The 21,047-nt window shown below is 39.0% G+C and overlaps 1 protein-coding gene across 6 annotated transcripts in view; it reads right to left on the reverse strand.

Moving 5' to 3' along the window:
- OSBPL2 (oxysterol binding protein like 2) overlaps positions 1-18,838 on the reverse strand; it is a 125,640-nt gene extending 106,802 nt beyond the window's left edge. The window contains exons 1-2 of one of the 6 annotated variants that reach the window (XM_043984064.1): positions 18,745-18,790; positions 17,971-18,180 (exon numbers count right to left, since the gene is read on the reverse strand). The gene's annotated coding sequence lies outside the window, so the exon portion shown is untranslated. Of the gene's footprint in view, positions 1-17,970; positions 18,363-18,744 lie in introns of those variants that run through there. The other 5 variants (XM_043984063.1, XM_043984069.1, XM_043984065.1 and 2 more) reach the window with 5 other exon arrangements.
- Positions 18,839-21,047: the final 2,209 nt, after the last annotated feature.

The raw sequence follows: 21,047 nt of genomic DNA on the forward strand, positions 1-21,047 counted from the left end.
TTTTAATAGCCACACAAATCTAATGCACAAAGACTTCCCAGGTTTGCTGTTTCTAAAATGGGCTTTTAAAAAAATGTTTCTAAACTGATCTCAATGCTGTGCCCCACACAGTAATGAGGTAGGAGTCAAATTCAATACTTGTAGAAAAGATAGTTCTCAAGCTCAACTTCAAAATTTTCCTGTCTTATGATCAATTCCTTCACTGTTTTCATTCCAGACTTTAGTTCTAAAGACATTACCTTCAAAGTATAAAGAAATGCTACAAATTACAGACTTGAAAGCCCAAACACCAGTCCCAAATTGTAGATGTAAGTTTCCTATACATAAAGCTTTAAATGCAAAGTTGAAAATATACACCTTAAATAAAAACAAGATCCCACTATATCTGAATCATACATTTTAGAACTATGATTTTATGATAGATGATTTTCCACTGGAGAAAGTGACAAGAGAATTCATTATTGTATCAGAAATGTAGCATACTGCAAGGGGAGTTCAGAAAATGAAGCGTCAAAGACTTAAGATATAAAAACTGCTTCTTATCTAGCTAATTCCACCAAATTGTACTTTAATTTTTACCATCAGAAGCAGGTAATATTCTATTTACCTAATGGCAAATATATTGTTTGCCCAGAAAATTTCTCCACAAGCTTCAAGGGAAAAAAATAGAAAATCAAATCAAATTAGGGGGCAACTAGGTGGCGCGGTGGATAAAGCATGGCCCTGGATTCAGCAGGACCTGAGTTCAAACCCAGCTTCAGACATTTGACACTTACTAGCTGTGTGACCCTGGGCAAGTCACTTAACCCTCACTGCCCCGTCCCCCAACCCCCCCAAAAAGATGAAAGTTCAAATTAAACTATGTTTAACACTGATGAACTATCATCCTCATCTGCAAAACAAGGGAGTTGGATGAGTTGATCTCCAAGTTTCCTTTTAGCTCTTCCTATAATTCCTAAGAAATTCTTCAGTGTAAGTTCTCCAGTTTCCCTTTATCCAAACTCCCAGTGAAAGACTCACATTTCTTTGACATCCTCAAAAGAAGGAATGTCCTTGTTAGGTAACCAAATTAATTCTTTATCAGTCCCCTTATAATGAAAATTTCAAAATATTAGCTTCTAAGAGAGAAAATAGCTTTCATACTTAAATGCTCATATTTTTTCATCCCTCAGAAGGTGAATTACTGTGTGCATTTTTTAATACTTATATAGTTAGCATATAGATATTTTTGAAATTTAAGATGGGAATTTTTCAATTTATTTAGGAGTACACTGAAATTCAATTATAAGGCAATTATAAAAGAAAGAAAATATGAGTGGTTATCAAAGAAAATTAATTAGATTTTTGCAGAAATATGCTTGATATGATTGTGTATGTGTATGTATATATATGTGTGTATATGTATATATATATGTGTATATATATGTGTATATATATATGTATATATATATATCAGATTTCTTGCTGTCTTGGGGAGGGGAGAGGGAAGGGAGAGAGGGAGGGAGAAAAATTTGGAACTAGAAATCTTATAAAAACAAATGTTGAAAACTATCTCTACATGTAACTAGAAAATAATAAAATACTTTTATGATTAAAAAAAAGAAAATTAATTAGATTTTCTTACCACTATTTAAGGAGTAACTTTCAAAGAATGTTAAGTTTTACATCATCATACGTTGGAAAGACTACAGAATATAGAGTCTGGGAACTTGAGTTCAAATCCTGTCTCTTTCACTAACCACCTGAACAAGTTACTTAATCTCTCCAGCTTTCATTTCCTCAATTGGATCAGACCACTGAGGTCCTTTGTAGCTCTGTCGGATGTTTGTATTAGGTTAATTCTAAATGATTTTTCGTTGTATAATAAAAAGAAATCAATGGAATACAATACAAAGTTTGGAAATAAATCATCTTTTAACAAGTATCTGAGATTTGGTTCCTTATACATAGTATATATTCAATAAGTACTTGTTGAATTAAGCTGGTAAGTTTTCTGGCTGGGCATGGGGATAAGAGACAAAGAAGATATACCCCTGCCTGGGAAAACATTTAAAACTATAACTCACTAAATTCTTAAATAAAATCAGTCTTCAAATATTACTTTCACAAAATTAAAACATTTTAGATCAGAAGTAACTTCAGAGATAATCTAGTCCAGGGATTCTTAACGTTTTTTGTGTCATGAACTCCTTTGACAGTCTGGTAAAGCCTATGGACCCTTTCTCAGTATAATGTTTTTAAATGTATAAAATAAAGTACATAGGATTACCAAGGAAACCAATTACACTGAAACACAATTACTGATTTTTTTTAAAACAAGTTCATGATCACCAGGTTAAGAATGCCTGATCTATTCCAACCATTTCATTTAAAGAGGAAAAAATGGAATGTTTTTTCCAAGGTTTCATGACAAGTAGCAAAGCTACAGAATTGGAACCTTAGTCCTCTTGTTCCATATCCAGTACTCTTTCCACTACACCATACCCTTCTACCTAATTGGCATAGGGTAAAGAGTAATAGACTTAGGGACAGCTAGGTGGCGCAGTGGATAGAGCACCGGCCCTGGAGTCAGGAGTACCTGAGTTCAAATCCGGCCTCAGACACTTGACACTTACTAGCTGTGTGACCCTGGGCAAGTCACTTAACCCCAATTGCCTCACTTAAAAAAAAAAAAAGAGTAATAGACTTGGAGTCACAAAAATTAAGACCCATATTAGAAATTTACTAACTGTGTGACCACAGGCAAATCACTTCTGAGAGACTCAAATTCATCATCTGAAATGCAAGGAAAACAAAACTTATGCTACTTATTTCACAGGGTTTTTTTTAAATAAACTTTTTTATTTATAGTTTGGGGTTCCAATTTTTATCCCTCTTTCCCTTCCTCCCATCCTCCCTCCCTGAGACAGCAAATAATCAGATATTGGTTATACATGTACGATTATGTAAAACATTGCAAGGGCAGCTAGGTGGCGCAGTGGATAAAGTATCGGCCCTGGATTCAGAAGGACCTGAATTCAAATCCGGCCTCAGACACTTGACATTTACTAGCTGTGTGACCCCGGGCAAGTCACTTAACCCCAACTGCCTCACCAAAAAATAAAACCCAAAAAAACACATTACCATATTTGTCATTTTGTACAAGCAAACTTGATTAAAAGAAAAAAAAAATGAAAGAAAGTGAAAAATAGAATGCTTCAGTCTGTTCCATCAATATCAGTTTTTTCTTTGGAGGTCACAGGGTTATTTAATTTTTTTTTTCTTATTGCTATTCAAGTATTATTTGAGTTCATCACTCCATCCCACTTAAAGTAGGAAAATACTCCAGTGGATAAAGCACCGGCCCTGGATTCAGGAGTACCTAAGTTGAAATCTGGCCTCAGACACTTGACACTTACTAGCTGTGTGACCCTGGACAAGTCACTTAAACCCAATTGCCTCACCCTCCCCCCAAAAAAAGAAAGAAATAAAATAAACTCTATGATAAATGCAATGACCAACAATGATTCCTAAGGACTGAGCATAAAGCATATTATTCACCTACTGACAGAGGTGATAGACTCAAGATGCAAGTTAAAATATATTTTTCAGACACAGCCAATGAAGGAATTTGTTTTGACTATACATATTTGTTACACAGGCTTCCCCCCAATTACAGTATCTTCCCCCCAATTTGAGAAGTAGAATGAGAGGGAGAGAAGGGGAGAAGAAACAAAGGAGAGATGGTAGGAAGGAAACAAGGTCACTGAAGCATATATATTTTAAAAATACATAGAATGGGGGCGGCTAGGTGGCGCAGTGGATAGAGCACCGGCCCTGGAGTCAGGAGTACCTGAGTTCAAATCCAGCCTCAGACACTTAACACTTACTGGCTGTGTGACCCTGGGCAAGTCACTTAACCCCAATTGCCTCAATTAAAAAAAAATTACATAGAATGAGACAGAAATAAGGGAGATGAGTCAAACAGCTTTGAAAGCTATATGATGAACTTATATATTTCAAAAGAAAAATAAGCTGTACATAATAGATACAGTTTCACGTGCAAGTCTTTTCTCTTTTATTACACATATGGAAATGCCCTTTTCTGTGCTGCTATATTTTTGTACATATAGATCCTTTTCTTCTTGATATCATTAGGGTATGAGCCTAGGTACTATATCATTAGGTCAAAGGCTATGCACAGTTATGTGACTTTGGGGATAATAAATAATTCATGGTTCTACCAAATGTACATTAGTGTGCCTGTCCTCACAGAGCCCTTCTAACAACTATTAGTTTTCTTTTTTGTCACATAGGTCTTTTTCTTCTTTCTTAATATCATTAGGTAGTAAGTTTGTATCAATGAGTCAAAAGCTACGGATCTCAGACAAAACAAAAGCAAAAATAGTTCTGATTAAAAGAGAAAAGCAACGAAATTATATCTTGCTAAAAGGTATCACAGACGATGAAATAATGTCACCACTAAACATATCTGCACCAAATGGTATTACATCCAAATTTTTTTTTTGGTGGGGCAATGACTTGGCCAGGGTCACACAGCTAGTAAGTGTCAAGTTACTGAGGCTGGATTTGAACTCAGGTCCTCTTGGTCTTGTGCTATAGGAAATGACAAACAGGATGATCCCAGAAAAACCTGGAAAGACTAATGAACATCGATGGATAATAAAGTGAGCAGAGCTGGGAGGGCATTGTGCATAGTGACAGCAGTATTGTTCAAAGAGCAATTGTGAATGACTTAACTACTCTCAGCAATGCAATGATCCAAGACAATCCCAATGAACTAATGCGAAGCTTACTATCCATCCCCATAAAAAGAACTGATAAAAAGAGCACTTGTGGATTGTACATATATAATCTGGTTGCTGTCTTGTGGAGGGGGGAAGAAAAGGGAGGGAGGGAGAGAGAAAAATTTGGAACTCTAAATCTTATGAAAATGAATGTTGAAAACTACCCTTACATATAACTGGAAAGAATAAATGTTTGTTGCTAAAATTAATTTAAAAAAAAAAGGAAATGATGAGCAGGCAGATTTCAGAGAAACCTGGAAGGACTTGCATGAACTGATGATGAGTGAGATGAGCAGAACCAGGAGAACACTGTACACAGTATCAACAACGTTGTGTGCTGATCAACTGTGATGGACTTGATTCTTCTCAGCAATACAATGGTCTAATATAGTTCCAAAGGATTCATGGTGGAAAATGCTCTCCAAATCCAGAAAAAAAAAATAACTGTTGAATCTGGATGCAGATCGAATCATACTATTTCTATTGTTTTTGCTGTTTTTCTTTTTTGAAGTTTTTCCTTTTTGCTCTGATTCATCTATCATAACATGACTAATGCAGAAATATGTTTAATATGATTGTATATAAAATAACCTATATCAGATTACTTGCTGTCTTGGGGAAGGGGGGAGGGATGGAGAAAAATGTGAAACTAGAAAGCTTATAAAAACAAATGTTGAAAATTATCTCTAAATGTAACTGGAAAATAATAAAATATTTATATGGAAAAATAAACTCAAGTCCTCCTGAATCCAGGGCTGGTGCTTTATCTACTGTGCCACCTAGCTGCCCCCCTAGCATCCAAATTCTTAAAAGGACATGTTAGGGGCGCAGCTAGGTGGCGCAGTGGATAGAGCACTGGCCCTGGATTCAGGAGGACCTGAGTTCAAATATGACCTCAGACACTTAACTCTTACTAGCTGTGTGACCCTGGGCAAGTCACTTAACCCCAATTCACACACACACACACACACAAAGGACATGTTAAATGAGTTGCAGGAGGAAATAGTAAAACTATACTAGTGAGGGAATCTCAAATTTCCCAACTCAGAACTAAGGTAAATCTAACCAAAAAATAAACAAGAAAAAATTTAAGGAATCAAATAGAATTTTAGAAAAGTTAGATGATATACCTCTGGAGAAAATTAAATCAGAATAAAAAGGAATATACATTTTTTTCTCAGTGGCACATGGCACCTACACAAAAATTGACCATGAATTAGAGTATAAAAACCTTACAACCAAATGCAGAAAAAGGCTCTGCACAGTTTAGTGACTTTGGGAATGAAAAACAATTCAAGGTTCCACCAGCTGTATGTCAGTATGTTAAGCTGATAGGTATGAGGTAAAGCCTCAAGTTTTTTAAATTTGCACTTTTATTATTAGAAATTTCTATTTCTGGGGGGCGGCTAGGTGGCACAGTGGATAAAGCACCGGCCTTGGATTCAGGAGTACCTGAGTTCAAATCCGGCCTCAGACACTTGACTTACTAGCTGTGTGACCCTGGGCAAGTCACTTAACCCCCATTGCCCAGAAAAAGAAAAAACAAACAAACAAACAAACAGAAATTTCTATTTCTGCTACTAGATTTGTGGTATTTTTTCATATGGCTGCTGATAACTTGGATTTCTTTCGCTGAAAATTTCCAGTTAATATTCTTTGATTATTTTGTACTGGAAAATGGCTTTACGGTGAAGAAAGTATTATTGTGAAGTTCTTGCAAATATTCAAGTGTTACATTAGAATGTGATTTTTTAAATAACAAGTTAAAACCAATAACATTAGCTAAAACTTCTCATTTCTTCACTTTTTTCAAAGGAGATCAAGGAACATATGCTAAATAATATTTAACTATATTAAATTCTTTCAAAATTGAATGCATAATTTCATTACTAATCAAAATATATACATTCCATTTCCATTGCTCTTCTAACTCTACCTCTCCCCTTTATCTAATAGGCATAAATTGAGGACAGCATAATTATAGTACTGTGGCACTGCACTGGTAGTGTATAATATAGATTTTAATAAGCATTTATTAAGTACTTACTATGTTCCAGGCAGTGTACTAATGGCTGGAATACAAAAAAATGTGAAAAAATTGTCCCTGCCCTCAAGAAGCTCAAACTCTAATTGGGGAAGGGGAAAATAACCTGTAAATAATTGTGTTCATATAAGATATGTAGATATTATATGGAAAGTAATTTCAAAAAGAAGGCATTAACAAAGGGGGGAATCAGGGAAAAGAAGGTATTAACAACAGGGAGATCAGGAAAAGGCTTCCTATAAAAGATGGGATTTGAGCTAAATGTTGAAAGATATTAGGGAAGCTAAGAGGTAGAAGTGAAGAGGAAGCAGATTCTAGACATGGGAAGCCATGAAACAAAGACAAATATGAGTCAGGAGATAGTACCAAGCACCAGTGTAACTGAAGCCTAGAATTTGTGGAGTGAGTAAATTGTAATTAGGCTGGAAAAGTAGGAAGGAGAAAAGTAATGAAGGGTCAAACAGAGGACTTTAGTCCTGGAAGAAAGAAGAAGGCAGTGGAGTTTATTGCATGGAGGAAGTAAATCTAACTAAAGTAAAACTAACTTCTCTAGGTAAATCTCTCTCTCTCTTTTTTTTAGGCAATGGGGGTTAAGTGACTTGCCCACAGTCACACAGCTAGTAAGTGTCAAGTGTCTGAGGCCGGATTTGAACTCAGGTACTCCTGAATCCAGGGCCGGTGCTTTAACCACTCTAGGTAAATCTAACCAAAAATAAGCAAGAAAAAAAGGAGATGAATATAATTTTGGAAAAGTTAGATGTGATAAACCTCTGGAGAAAATTAAATGGGAATAAAAAGGAATATGTCTTTTTTCAGTGGTACATGGCACCTACAGAAAAATTGACAAAAGAGAGATCAGGAAAAAAAGGAATATCAGAGTTGCACTGTTAGGAAAATCACTTTGCACAAAGTAAGCACTTATTAAATCTTGAATCATAACTGTAGAAATTAGTAAAGTACTCATAAATCTCCCTTGCATATCCTTAAAGAGAGATTCCCTTGAAAAGGTTAATACCTTATTAATTCTGTCAATTCCATATATAGACTATTTTTAATTTTAAATGTTTTCTTTTTCCCCAATTACATGTAAAAACAATTTTTAACATTCTTTTCTTTAGGTTTTCAGTCCTAAATTCCATTCCTCCTCCCCACCCCCGATGGTAGGTAATCTGATATAGGTTATATATGTGCAATCATGTAAGAACATTTCCATATTAGTCATTTTGGGAAGGAAGGAAGGAAGGAAGGAAGGAAGGAAGGAAGGAAGGAAGGAAGGAAGGAAGGAAGGAAGGAAGGAAGGAAGGAAGGAAGGAGAGAAAGAGAGAGATGCTTCAGTCTGAATACAGACAATGTCAGTTCTTTTCTCTCAAGGCAGATAGCATTTTTCATCATGAGTCTTTTGGGCTTCTCTTGGATCACTGTATTGCTGAGAATAGCCAAATCATTCAGTCTTCATCAGATAATGCTGCTATTACTGTGTACAATGTTCTCCTGGTTCTGCTTACTTCATTTTGTATTGGTTCACATAAGTAGACTATTTTTGTTTTGTTTTCTTTTATCTATTTCCAATGCTATCACTGAAACTGACACATGGGTGATTAATAAATGCTTCTCCTTTACACAGATGAGACCTTTCTTCTGGCATCATCACCAAAAACTCTTTGACAAGATGTGAACTTTCCTCATCCTGGATGCTACTGAGTTAACTACATCTCTAAAGAAGTTTACAAGTCATCCCAATTAACATTTCATTGCTATTGATAATACTTTTACTTGGTCTTTGAAGATAGAAATCCAGAGAGAAGCAGATCTGAAAGAGGATTAGGAGAGGGTTATATACAGAGATCTGAGCATTTATGATGCCTCTCCAGGGATACCATGAGGCCTCAGAGAAAGTAGAAGTTGGAGGTACAAATGAAACTCCTAGATAATGTCATGTCTTAATCCAAGCTTTCTGGACTCAAGTGAATCTAACAAGCATTTATTAAGTACCTGCTATGTGCAAGGGACTGTACTAAGCATTAGGATACAAAGCCAAAAGAGGAAAAAAATGGTCCTTGTCCTAAACATGCTTAAATTTTTTTGAGATATATTTAAAAAGACGAAAAGATACAACATAATTTGAGGAAGTAAGGACACCAAAACAAGGGGGAGCAGGAAAGGTTTTCCAAATAAAGTGGCACCTAAGTTAACCTTGAAGAAAGCTAAGAACTCTAAAGATACAGGTAAAGAGTAAGGGTATTCCAGGTATGAAGGGCAATTCATTCAAATGAAAGACGAAATACTGAGATAGGGAACAAGAAGGAGGCCAATTTGGCTAAAAAGGAAAGTGTGTAAAAGAAAGTAATGTGAAACTAACTCTGGAAAGGTAGACCAGGACAAGTCCAAAAGTTTATATATTATCCTAGAGAAAACAGTAAGCCACTGAAATTAATTGAACAAGATAGTGGCTTGGTCATGCCAGTGTTTTCAGATTGTTTGGGAACTATGTGGAGGATAGATCTCAGAGGAGAGAGACTAGAGAGACAGGGAGATGAAGTAGGAGACTACTGTAATAGGACAAGTGAGAGGTGAAGGCCCTGGACAAAGCAGAGTTCTCGGATCAAGTGTGGAAGCTATGGAACAGCAAGGGACAGCATTATAATGTGAAGAAGCAATCTTGGACCTTGCCCCTCATCGGTACTATATAATGTGGACTTTAGAGGTCTGAGAAAAGTGCCAGCAAGTGCTTTTGGGGTAGATGGTGTAACGATTGGAATGACACCACCTGCAGGAGACTTACTGCAGGATGCTCCGCCATAAGGAGAAGGAGTCTGAGGGCAAGACATGTGGCTCTTTGGCATCAGGAAGTGATGTTTGCTTCTGGGAGGAAGAGGAGGCAAGGCTGGCGCTGGCGCTCTCGCTCTCTTTCATCAGGACTCTGGTTGAGAGTGGAGCTAGGAATGCTCTCTCCCTTTGATAGATGAATCTAGGCCTTTCTCCCTCTCTTTACCAAATTCTTATTCTCCTTAATAAATGCTTAAAAGTCTAACTCTTGCTAAAGCTTATAATTTATTGGCAACCACTCATTAGATATTTTAGACAGACTAGCTAGAATTTTAGCCCCTTACAGATGGCTTACCACAAAGAGGAAAGCTGAATCTCCATCTTCTGATCTTCCGGTTGGGTAAGATTTCCCCTACCCTGTCCCCTTATATTGGAAAGTACTGCTAAGTATTGGCTGTTTTTGTTTTAAATTTTCAAGTGGATCTTTTAAACTCCCTAAGTACCCTGTTCCTGATTTTAAACTCCCTAAGTACCCTGTTTAACCAGACAAATGGGGAATAAGATCATGTTAATGCTTTGTTTTTGTGGATTTTCTATTTTTATTTCTGTTAGAAGAGCCAGCAAGTTGCTCACACAAGGGAATACAAATATTCCCCCCTCTCCCAACCATGCCTTTTCAGAGAAACCTCTAATTTTGCATGCCTGGAGGCAACGACCTAGCCTAAAAACGGGGGAAGGGGAACCCAGGCTTGAGTTCGAAACCAAGCTTGATTCAAATTGTCCTAGTCCCTTCCTTCCTCTCAGGACCCCCCTCCTCCCCCTCCTCTGGTGCCACCTCCTACTCCTCCCATGGCCATGCCCCTCGATCCTCCTTTCTCAAGTCCTGATGTTATGAATGCACAGCCTGCACTTCCAGCTTCTACTCAGTTACCAGAGCAGTCAGGCTCAGCCCTTCCCCAGCCTGGCTGTGATTCTGACTTGACCTGCTGTGGTTCTCCCAAACCAACCTTAGAAAACCCTTTAAATTCCAGATATGCTCGTTTTGTTCATAATTTTGTTAACCTGCTTTTGTCTTTAATTAGTAACCTTATAAAGCATTTATATTATAAAAGGACTGATGAAGAAAATAGAGGTGTTAAAGAAGACAAATTTAAGCTGAATAAAAATAACAATCATCATCATATTTCAAAAAGACATATTTTACAGAAATGTAGAAGTAAGCAGCAAAGTATTAATATGAGTATTAGGGATTTTAGATATTGGAATCAAAAGTGTTCTAAATTCACTCAGAGAAATATAATGTCAGTTCAGAGGTTACATAGGATTTCTATGCTATTACATCTACATTTTGAAATTAATGGTATGAGTTTATTTTCATAGAGATTTTCATGCTTTTGAGATTGTGTTTTATACTTAGCTTTTTTTAAAAAAGAATATTTGTAAAAGCTTTTTATAGTCATGTGATCAAGTTTATATTTTGTAATATTCATTAATATTAAGTTCATATTCATTTAGATTTCCCTAGTTTGAATTTCATTGTCTTTTATTCTTCCATGTGTATTTTCTTCTATTCATTCATCTTTCTAATTTCGAAACACTGCAAGATGGTTTTGATTTCATAATACAATGTTAATTCTGGGAATATTGTGCTCCCATATTCTGAGTTGTTTGTTATTGTTTTTTTTTTTCTCTCAACTGATTATTTGATCGAACTCTATTTCCCTTGCAAATTGGTTGCCATGGCAAGTGTAAATTGATTCTAGAAGTTGTTTGGTGTTTTTTTTTTTGGGGGGGGGGGGTTAAGTGACTTGCCCAGGGTCACACAGCTAGTAAGTGTCAAGTGTTTGAGGCCGAATTTGAAATCAGGCACTCCTGAATCCAGGGCCGGTGCTTTATCCACTGCAACACCTAGCCACCCCTAGAAGTATTATTTTTGATAAGCATATTAAAAAAAAAAAAAAGAGGGGAACATTTGTAAAAGGTTTCTTTTTTCAAAAAAAAAAAAGATTGTGTTGTGCTTTAACTTGTATTTAAATACGTTCCAATTTTTCACAAAATTGTGTACTTAGTAAAAAAAGGTATTATTTGAAATCATTGCATAATTGTATATCGTATTCTGAATCAAGGTATATTCATATTTTTTGTGACTATTTTATCCTCAATTTTTAAATCCATGAGACTTGGATTATGGGAACTTATCATTTAAGACATTAAGTGCCCTTATTCTGAGTTATCAGATGCCAGTTGGCCAAGATGCCATTCGATCGAAAGAGGAATATATGCAAGAGCAGACATCGAACTGTCACATGAGGGGAGACATGCATGAAGTCAAGGTATGGCCGAGGGAACGGCTTTGACAAACGTTGAGGTTGGTTTCTCTTGGTTTAAATTTTTCCCCACAATATTGTACAGATGGCTGGAAGTTTTCATCCCACCCATCTCATTCTACACCTAGCTTCTATGCCCCTCCTATATACCTGATGCCATGGACATCTCAATCCCATGCATCTAATTAAGCCTTACTCAGTTTCCTCCAAGGGGGTGGCTAGGTGGCACACTGGATAAAGCACCGGCCCTGGATTCAGGAGTACCTAAGTTCAAATCCAGCCTCAGACACTTGACACTTACTAGCTGTGTGACACTGGGCAAATCACTTGGCGACCATTGCCCTGCAAAAACAAAAAAACAAAACAGTTTCCTCCAATATGTTCGGTGGCATGGACATATATCCCATCCACCTATTTTAAGCCTGGCATACTGCATGGGCAGTATATATTGCTCAAGTGTGGGAATGCCCATATCCCATCATTTCTCTGTGTTTTTATGGTAACCTCCATAATTATCTCAGGTATCATGATAAATACAGTGTTGGATTTCGCCTTGACATCTATTACCAATTATATTAGATTCTTTAATTTCTCATAATGGCATGAGGATAATTAGGCAGATGATGAAAAAAGCAATGAAACAAAGATAAAAATTATTTTTTTAAATTAATATCATAGCAATTGTCTTCTTAATTTACCCTCCACAAAGGGGGACTATAGTAATATTAATTTTTAGAGAATATTTCAATTTTTGTTTTATTATGTATTTCATGTAAAACAAGTAAGATTCTGAATTCCCTTAAACATATTTTTGAGAACTCTCATTGTTTGATTTGATTATTGACAAAGCTATTTTAAAGTTATATTAAGCTCAATTTTGTAGGAAATTTTCCTGTCTGATTACCAGCATCCACACATCAACCCCTGAAAAGACTTCCATTCCATGACTACACCCAGAGGACTTCTGAGAAAAGACTTCCAAAGACTTTAAATGAACAGTTTTGTTTTGTTGATTTTTATTTCCTTCTGTTGTTATGTTCACCATTTGTAACATGTACTCTCTGCAGAGGCCCTCCCTCTGCAGGCCAGTGTCAAAGCGCCAGTTCATGAGGGACCACCCCTCTGGACAAAACTTTCCTCTCTCCCTTTTCTATATTGGTATTAACATATTGTTTGTTAGAATAGGGTATTTATTCTATTATTTTTGACTGTTCCATCAAGGAAACACTAATGTGTTTCTTGAAGAAGCAAAGGGGGGACTGTAACAATTGGAATGACGCCACCTGCTGGAGACTTACTGCAGGATGCTCCGCCATGAGGAGAAGGCATCTGAGGGCAAGACATGCCGCTCTTTGGCATCAGGAAGTGATGTTTGCTTGTGGGAGGAAGAGGGGGTGAGGCTGGCGCTCTCTCTCGTCAGGACTCTGATTGAGAATGGAGCAAGAGTGACAGCTAGGTGGTGCAGTAGATAGAGCACTGGCCCTGGAGTCAGGAGTACCTGGGTTCAAATATAGCCTCGGACACTTAACACTTACTAGCTGTGTGACCCTGGGCAAGTCACTTAACCCCAAATTGTCTCACTTTAAAAGAAAAAAAGACAGTGGAGCTAGGAATGCTCTCTCCCTTTAATGACAGATGAATCTAGGCCTTTCTCCCTCTTTCTTTTTTTTTTTTTGGGTGAGGCAATTGGGGTTAAGTGATTTGACCAGGTTCACACAGCTAGTAAGTATTAAGTGTCTGAGGTCATATTTGAACTCAGGTCCTCCTGAATCCAGGGCTGGTGCTCTATCCACTGCGCCATCTAGCTGCCCCCTTTCTCTCTCTCTTTACCAAATTCTTATTCTCCTTAATAAATGCTTAAAAGTCTAACTCTTGCTAAAGCTTATAATTTATTGGCAACCACTCATTAGATATTGTAGACAGACTAGCTAGAATTTTAGCCCCTTAAAATGGAGAAGTTCAACCCCAGAGTAGTACTATAAATCTGAATGACTGTATACTTATAAGGGGAGGAGGGAATGAGTAGAGGGAAAGGAGATGGAGGCTAACTAGAAAGAAAAAATGTTCTTTTGACTGTGTATGGTCTCAGGTTCGAAGCCTTTGTTTTTTCAGGGGAGGAATAGGGTCCCTCCACAAAATAAAGTCTATTTTATCTTTGAGAATTCCTTAAACTGAGTTCTTGCATGAAAGCTAAAGGTCCTTAATATTTTCTGTAGAGGCCCAGAACCAGCCAAACAACAATGTTCATAGAGAAAAGAAACCCTGAGTGCAGTTTAGTATTGACAAGCCTCCACAACTGAACCTGGTCCACATAAACCCAGAGCTTCAGTTCTGGGTGAATGGTTATAAAGCTTTGGTTCTAGGCCACTAGTCATAAATTAAAATCTTTGCTACGGGGGCAGCTAGGTGGCGCAGTGGATAAAGCACCAGCCCTGGATTCAGGAAGATCTGAGTTCAAATCCGGCCTCAGACACTTGACACTTACTAGCTGTGTTACTCTGGGCAAGTCACTTAATTCTCATTGCCCAGCAAAAAAAAAAAAATCTTCACTACTGACAAACTACTCAAAGGGGCAAACGATACATGTATTAACCATGTTCTGAAAGAAACAAAATTCTTGTGGAAACACACAGTGCCACTGCAGTAAAAACAAAACAAAAATAACTAGCACTTATTCTGTGAAAAAAGATATTTTGTTTACTATGAAACTGCACTTAGTTCTAAGGTTCAATAACATCTAAGTAATAACAAATTTTGAAAAGGAAACTTTAGTCCTAAGTTATAACTAATATGAACTTAATGCCAAGGTATAAAAGGAAGTTTCAGTTTTTTGTACTACTAGATGATATTTACATAGCTTTAAAATCCCTTAAATATATGATTTTATTTGATCTTTACAACAATCCATTCAAGCTAGGTGCTACAGGTATTATCCCAAGTTCACAGATAGGGAAATTGACTCAGAAAAGTTAAGAGACTCTCCATGGCAACACAGTTGATAAATATAAAAGGTAGAAATCAAGCCTAGGTCTCCAAGTTCAAAACTTTTCTTACCACATCCCAGTGTCTCTCCAATTAAGGAGGTATGTATCATAAATTAGGAAATTTAAATAATGTTATAATAATAATATAGTATTAGTAATATAATATAGTAATGTTATATATTATAATCAAAATGTGTTAATAATGTATATATTATATATAATATATATTAAATTATATGAAATTTCTATACTTCTTTCCCAAAAAAGCTTTCATATGTTAATCTAAATTTGTCTTCTTTATGTTATTAATCTAATTTTAGAAATGTATAATGAATTCAAAAGTGAATAATTTTTTAGTATCTCTAGGCTCCCAGGACAGTGTTCATTTGGAATGTTAATCAGAAAATATAATCTTGATTTCCTATGAAATAAGCATTTTTCACCTACTCATCAATTCTTAGCTTCTCTGTTTCTGTCAAGGGCACCACCATCCTTCCAGTCACTTCAGGTTCCCAACTTCTGAGTCATCCTTGATCAAATGAGGTAAGAGATGTATAGCACTTTGCAAACCTTAAAGTTCCATGTAAGTGTATGCTATTATTATGATCTTCACTCTCCCTTACTCCACTACATCCAGCCAGTTACCAAATATTGTTGATTCTATCTCTTACATACCTCTCCTCTCTCTTCACAAGGCCACCCACCACCCTAGTTTAGGCTTTAATAAACTCTCGGGGGCAGCTAGGTGGCGCAGTGGATAAAGCGCTGGCCCTGGATTCAGGAGTACCTGAGTTCAAAATCCGGCCTCAGATCCTTGACACTTACTAGCTGTGTGACCCTGGGCAAGTCACTTAACCCCCATTGCCCCCCCAAAAATAAAATAAAACAAAATAAAAAATAAATTCTCATCTGAACTACTGCATTGATCTTCATGTTCCCAGTCTCTCAACTCCCAATTCAGCCTCCACAGAGTTGCGAAAGTGATATTCTTTTTTGTTTTGTTTGGTTTGGTTTGGGGTTTTTTTGTGGGTTTGTTGGGTTTTTTTTAACAGGGCAATGGGGGTTAAGTGACTTACCCAGGGTCACACAGCTAATAAGTGTCAAGTATCTGAGGCCGGATTTGAACTCAGGTCCTCCTGAATCCAGGGCTGGTGCTTTATCTACTGTGCCACCTAGCTGCACCCCCCAGTGATCCTTTTTTTTTTTTTTTTTTGGTGAGGCAGTTGGGGTTAAGTGACTTGCCCAGGGTCACACAGCTAGTGTCAAGTGTCTGAGGCTGGTTTTGAACTCAGGTCCTCTTGAATCCAAGGCCAGTGCTTTATTCACTGTGCCACCTAGCTGCCCCTCCCCAAGTGATATTCTAAAGCACCAGTCTGACTGTCACTCCCCTGTACTCAAAAGACTCCAGTAGCTCCTGTTGACTCTAAGATAACATGCAAAATACTATGTCATTTAAAGTTCTTCACAATCTGGCTCTAGCCTACCTTTCTAGACTTACACATTATTTCCCTTCACATACTCTACATTCCAGAAAAACTGACTTACTTACTATTCCTCATACATAACATTCCATCTTCCACCTCTGTCTTTATTTAACTCAAGCCTGGAATGCACTCCTTCCTTATTTCACCCTCTTAGAATCTTCTTTTGAAGATCAGCTCAAGAGTCACCTCCTAAATGTGGGAGTACGTTGAGTACCCCTCTCCATTACCTTGTATCTACTTTTTAGAGATATTTTGTATTAATTTTCATGGATACATGGTGTTTCCCTTGAAAAAATGTAAGCTTGTTGAGGACAGGGGCTGTTTAATTTTTTTCTTTGTAATCTCAGCACTTAGGACATGCTGTACCTGCCACACAGCAGGCACATGATAAGTCCTTCTTGACTGGTACGTCTGTGACAATTATCTTTTTAATCTTGATTATAAAAAATGAAAATCACTATAAAATTATTTTGTAATTCGCTTAAATTCCTAAATTTTATAAATATAACAAACATATCCTTACTCTTGACTGAAATTTAAGTGGGGAAGTTTAAACATTCTTCTTGAAAATAGATTAGCCACTCTTCAACATTTCAAAATTCTTTTTAAGACAACTGAAATAGAGGGGCAAAAAAAAAAGGTAAAGATGATCACTATTTAAAATAAGTTTTTCTCCCCTCAGTATCTTCTTAGGAAGAATCTGAAATGTGACTTCATGGTCACTTCATAGTTACAAGTTAAATCAACAGAGTATAAATGGCACACTTTCCCTTAACCTTACTTGAAAATGGAAAAAGTTCTCAATTGGTTTGTGCTTGTTAGGAACAAGAGGTCAGCCTTCCAAGGAGGAATGTAAAATGTCCCATATCTCATCTTTGTGTAAAAGGTAAATATTGTAAGGAAGGAAAGCACTGAAAGAATTTTTTTTTCAATTACAGTCACTGACTGGAATGTGTTTGTTAGGAATTTTTTGAGAGGCAAACTTGGATGTTAGAACTGTTATCCAGGGGGCGGCTAGGTGGCGCAGCGGATAGAGCACCGGCCCTGGATTCAAGAGTACCTGAGTTCGGATCCGACCTCAGACACTTGACACTTACTAGCTGTGTGACCCTGGGCAAGTCACTTAACCCCTTTTGCCCCGCAAAAAAAAAAAAAAAAAAAAGAAAAACAACTGTTATCCAAAAGAAATAAAAATGTCTATCTACTGAAGAGGAATAAACGTATATGTGGAAATACACTGCTTTTCTCATGTAAACAGTCAATGATTCCGTGATCTTAAAAGTCCTTGTATAATAACATCAACTAATCTTCACAGTACTAAAGAGTACAAAGTTTCTACCCAAGTATACCAGTTTTTTTGACTTGTATGGAGAAGGATGAAATCCCAATGACAACAGGGAAGTAAAATGGAAAGAAGCAGCCACTTACTTGAACAGAAAAATAATTGACAAGACACAAAAGCAGGTCACAGGTTGGCAGCGGAAATCAACCTCACACACCTGCAGTTTTCAAAGCTTAGACCACCCCCACCCACCCCCCATCCACAAGACCTTTTTAAAAGCCCCGCCTCTACCTTACCGGATTTTCACGCATGCTCAATCAACAAGAGAAAACTTCCACTCCTTTTCGGCGGTGAGCAGCAGCATAACAAAAACCAGGAATTACCAGTTGGAGTTGGAGGCGCAGGGAGATGGGGGTGGGAAGGAAAGGCAGAAGCCACCAAGCGAGTGGGGATAACTTTTCTCTTCCTTTGTAAAGTTTTCTCGGAGCTCAGAACCTGGGTCCTTCCTAGGGAAGGAAGGAGAACGCGACGGGACCTCCCGCAGCTCTCCGGGCCGCCTCTCTACCGGGTGAACTGCTCCTGCAGGCACCCGGGGGATGATGAGGCCTAGCGCCCCGCAGTGGGGCCTGTGACAGCCCACAGGCCCCACCCCTGGGGGCGGGCGCTGCCGACGATGGGGCGGCCCGGGGGGCGGGGAGGGAGTTCTCCCCTAGTGTTTAGAGGGAAGGGAAGAGGGGAGCGAAGGACCATTTTCCCGGGTAGCCAGGGCCGGGGGCGCCTCCCGCAGCGCCGCCTAGGCAGCCGCAAGGGCCTCTGGGCCCTACAGCCCCGCGGGCTGGGACTGGACCACCCCCGCCTCAGAGCCGCAGGGAGCTCCCTCCGTTTCCGTCAGGATGGAGGCCTGATGGGGGCGGGAGAGTTCTCGGGAGCCCCCGAGCCGATATCCCACTCCCCATCCCCCCCCCCAGGCCTGGCTTAGATCCGTTGCTAAGGGGGCCTTTCCTTGGAGACCGAAGAGGGAGGGAGGGTCTCCTTCCGGTCTGAAGGGAAAGGGGGAGGGAAGCACTCACCTGTGCCCGGTATCTCCCGAAGCCGGCGGTGACTCTCTTTCCCCACCCCCCCAGCCCCCGCCCCTCAGTCCTGGGACCCACTGACACAGAGGCGGAAGTGCGGCCGGCCGCCACACTGAATGACAACTTCCCCCAGCCACTCGACGGGCCTGGCTCCGAAGCGTCAGCCTCATCACAGCCAATCAACGTCTCGAAGAGGAGGGTAGGCAGGCTGAACTATGTTAATCGGTTCACCTTCCCGCACCTCCCCTCCTTACTCCTCCACCCGCACAGACTTTGGAGTCCCGCCCCTGCTGGAGGAAGGAATGAAACGAATGCCCAATTATTGTTGAGGAGAGGCGGGGTTATGCACATGAAGCTTAAGGGGAAAGGGAAGGGCGGTGTTTCAGTACTGGAACAACCAGCCTGTGATTTAAGGCTTATGCAATCTCTGAATTTACAAACACTGAGCTGTTATGCCCCGCGAGGTTTGGGCATTTCCTTTAGCTTGTTTTGGCAGTGACTGCGTTGCATACACCCGTGCAGCTTTGGTGATCGAATCTCTTTGAGGAGGCAGGGAAGCATTTACCCTACTAGTGAGGTCCTCGAGGATGGGAAAAGAGGGTGTTAAAAATCTTTCATCTGACGTCTGGGACTTTCTCAAACCGAAGTTTCCCTCTCCCAGGCCCTGTCCACCCTACCTTGCCTCTCTTTTTCTGCAACACACAGGAGAGAATCCCCCTTTAGGAATAATAACAACGCTACTTCCCCGGGTTGTTGTGAAGATCAAACACGAGAGAATAAATTGTAAGGCGTTTAGTACAGTTTCTGGCACATAGCGCTATCCATATGTTAGCTATCATCATCACCACCACCACCACCATCCATACTTCATAGTCCTACCTAACCTCCAAACAGTGGAAGACCTGTGTTGGGGTCCAAAATTCTGAAACCAAGAACCTCTCTTTTGCTGTTCTGTACCTTTTGCCACCCTTTCTGTTACATCTTCTCACCCCCACCCCCACTTCTTTGTAGCTCAGTCTAGAGTTACTGTCTTAAAAAACATTTATCAAAACTACTGACAAAGGATTCTAGACGGGACCTCCCAGAATCTATTTAGTCCAAACCCCTCATTTTACAGATGAGGCCCACAAAGGCATGGTGACTTTCCCAGAGGTGGTAAGGCAGGGCTGGGATTCAAATTTCGGTTTCAAATCCAGTACTCAAGCTTATTTTCAACTTTTACACACTCCTGGATGCCATCTTCCACCATTTCCATCGATCTAAATTCTACCTGTTTTTCAAAAACATGAACAAATCTGACCTCAATAAAGCCTTCTCCAGTCACTTCATACATACCTCATTGGTTTCTTTTATGTGCTCCTATAGCATTTATAATCTGAACACAGCACTCTAGCTTTGACTTTAATGCTGATTACATAAATTAAACTATCTCCTACTTTACTCTATTGTGTATGTCTTATCTCCCCAGCTCTACCTAAGAGTGTAAAGAGTAGCAGGGAGAGATAATCTTCTACTATAGTGAAGGGTATGTACATACTCAGCCTTTTACCTCCAATTGCAACTGTTCATTGAACACAGAGGGCCTTTCTCCTCTTTTTTCACTTTGAACATCTGAAGATATTATATTCTCTGTTGCTTCCAGACCAGCCTCTTCAAAGATTAGGGGAAGGGAGTTGGGCCTTTTGTTGTTCAGTCATTTTCAATCATGCCTGACTCTCTGTGACCCATTTGGGATTTTCTTGGTAAAGATACTGGAGTGGTTTGACATTTCCTTCTCCAACCCATTTTACAGTTGAGGAAACTGAGGCAAACAGGGTTAAGTTTCTTATCATGACTCTTCTAGTCATTTGTGGATGAAGGGCCTTTGTGGATAATGACTTCTCTTGGCAACAATCCACTCCTGCCAGTGCTTAGGCACGCTCTGCCTCCTGCTATTCAAGTGTCAGGGAGAAGGTAGTTCTCAGCTGTCAGTTGTGATCTTTCCAGACTATTCTGACAAAGTTGATCCTAAATGAAGGAAATAAACAAAAGAGGCAAAGGTAATCAGAAGTCAGTATCATCCTGGCCAGTTGAGTCCACAATTCAAGTGTTGAGTGTTAAAAAGTAGAGAGATAGGGGGCAGCTAGGAGGCACAGTGGGTAAAGCACCAGCCCTGGATTCAGGAGTACCTGAGTTCAAATCCAGCCTCAGACACTTGACACTTACTAGCTGTGTGACCCTGGGCAAGTCACTTAACCCCCATTGCCCCACCAAAAAAAAAGTAGAGAGATAGGGTCCTAGGGCCTCCTCACCCAGAAGTA

The sequence above is a fragment of the Dromiciops gliroides genome, chromosome 2 (assembly GCF_019393635.1).
Source record: "Dromiciops gliroides isolate mDroGli1 chromosome 2, mDroGli1.pri, whole genome shotgun sequence".
Lineage (NCBI taxonomy): Eukaryota > Metazoa > Chordata > Mammalia > Microbiotheria > Microbiotheriidae > Dromiciops > Dromiciops gliroides.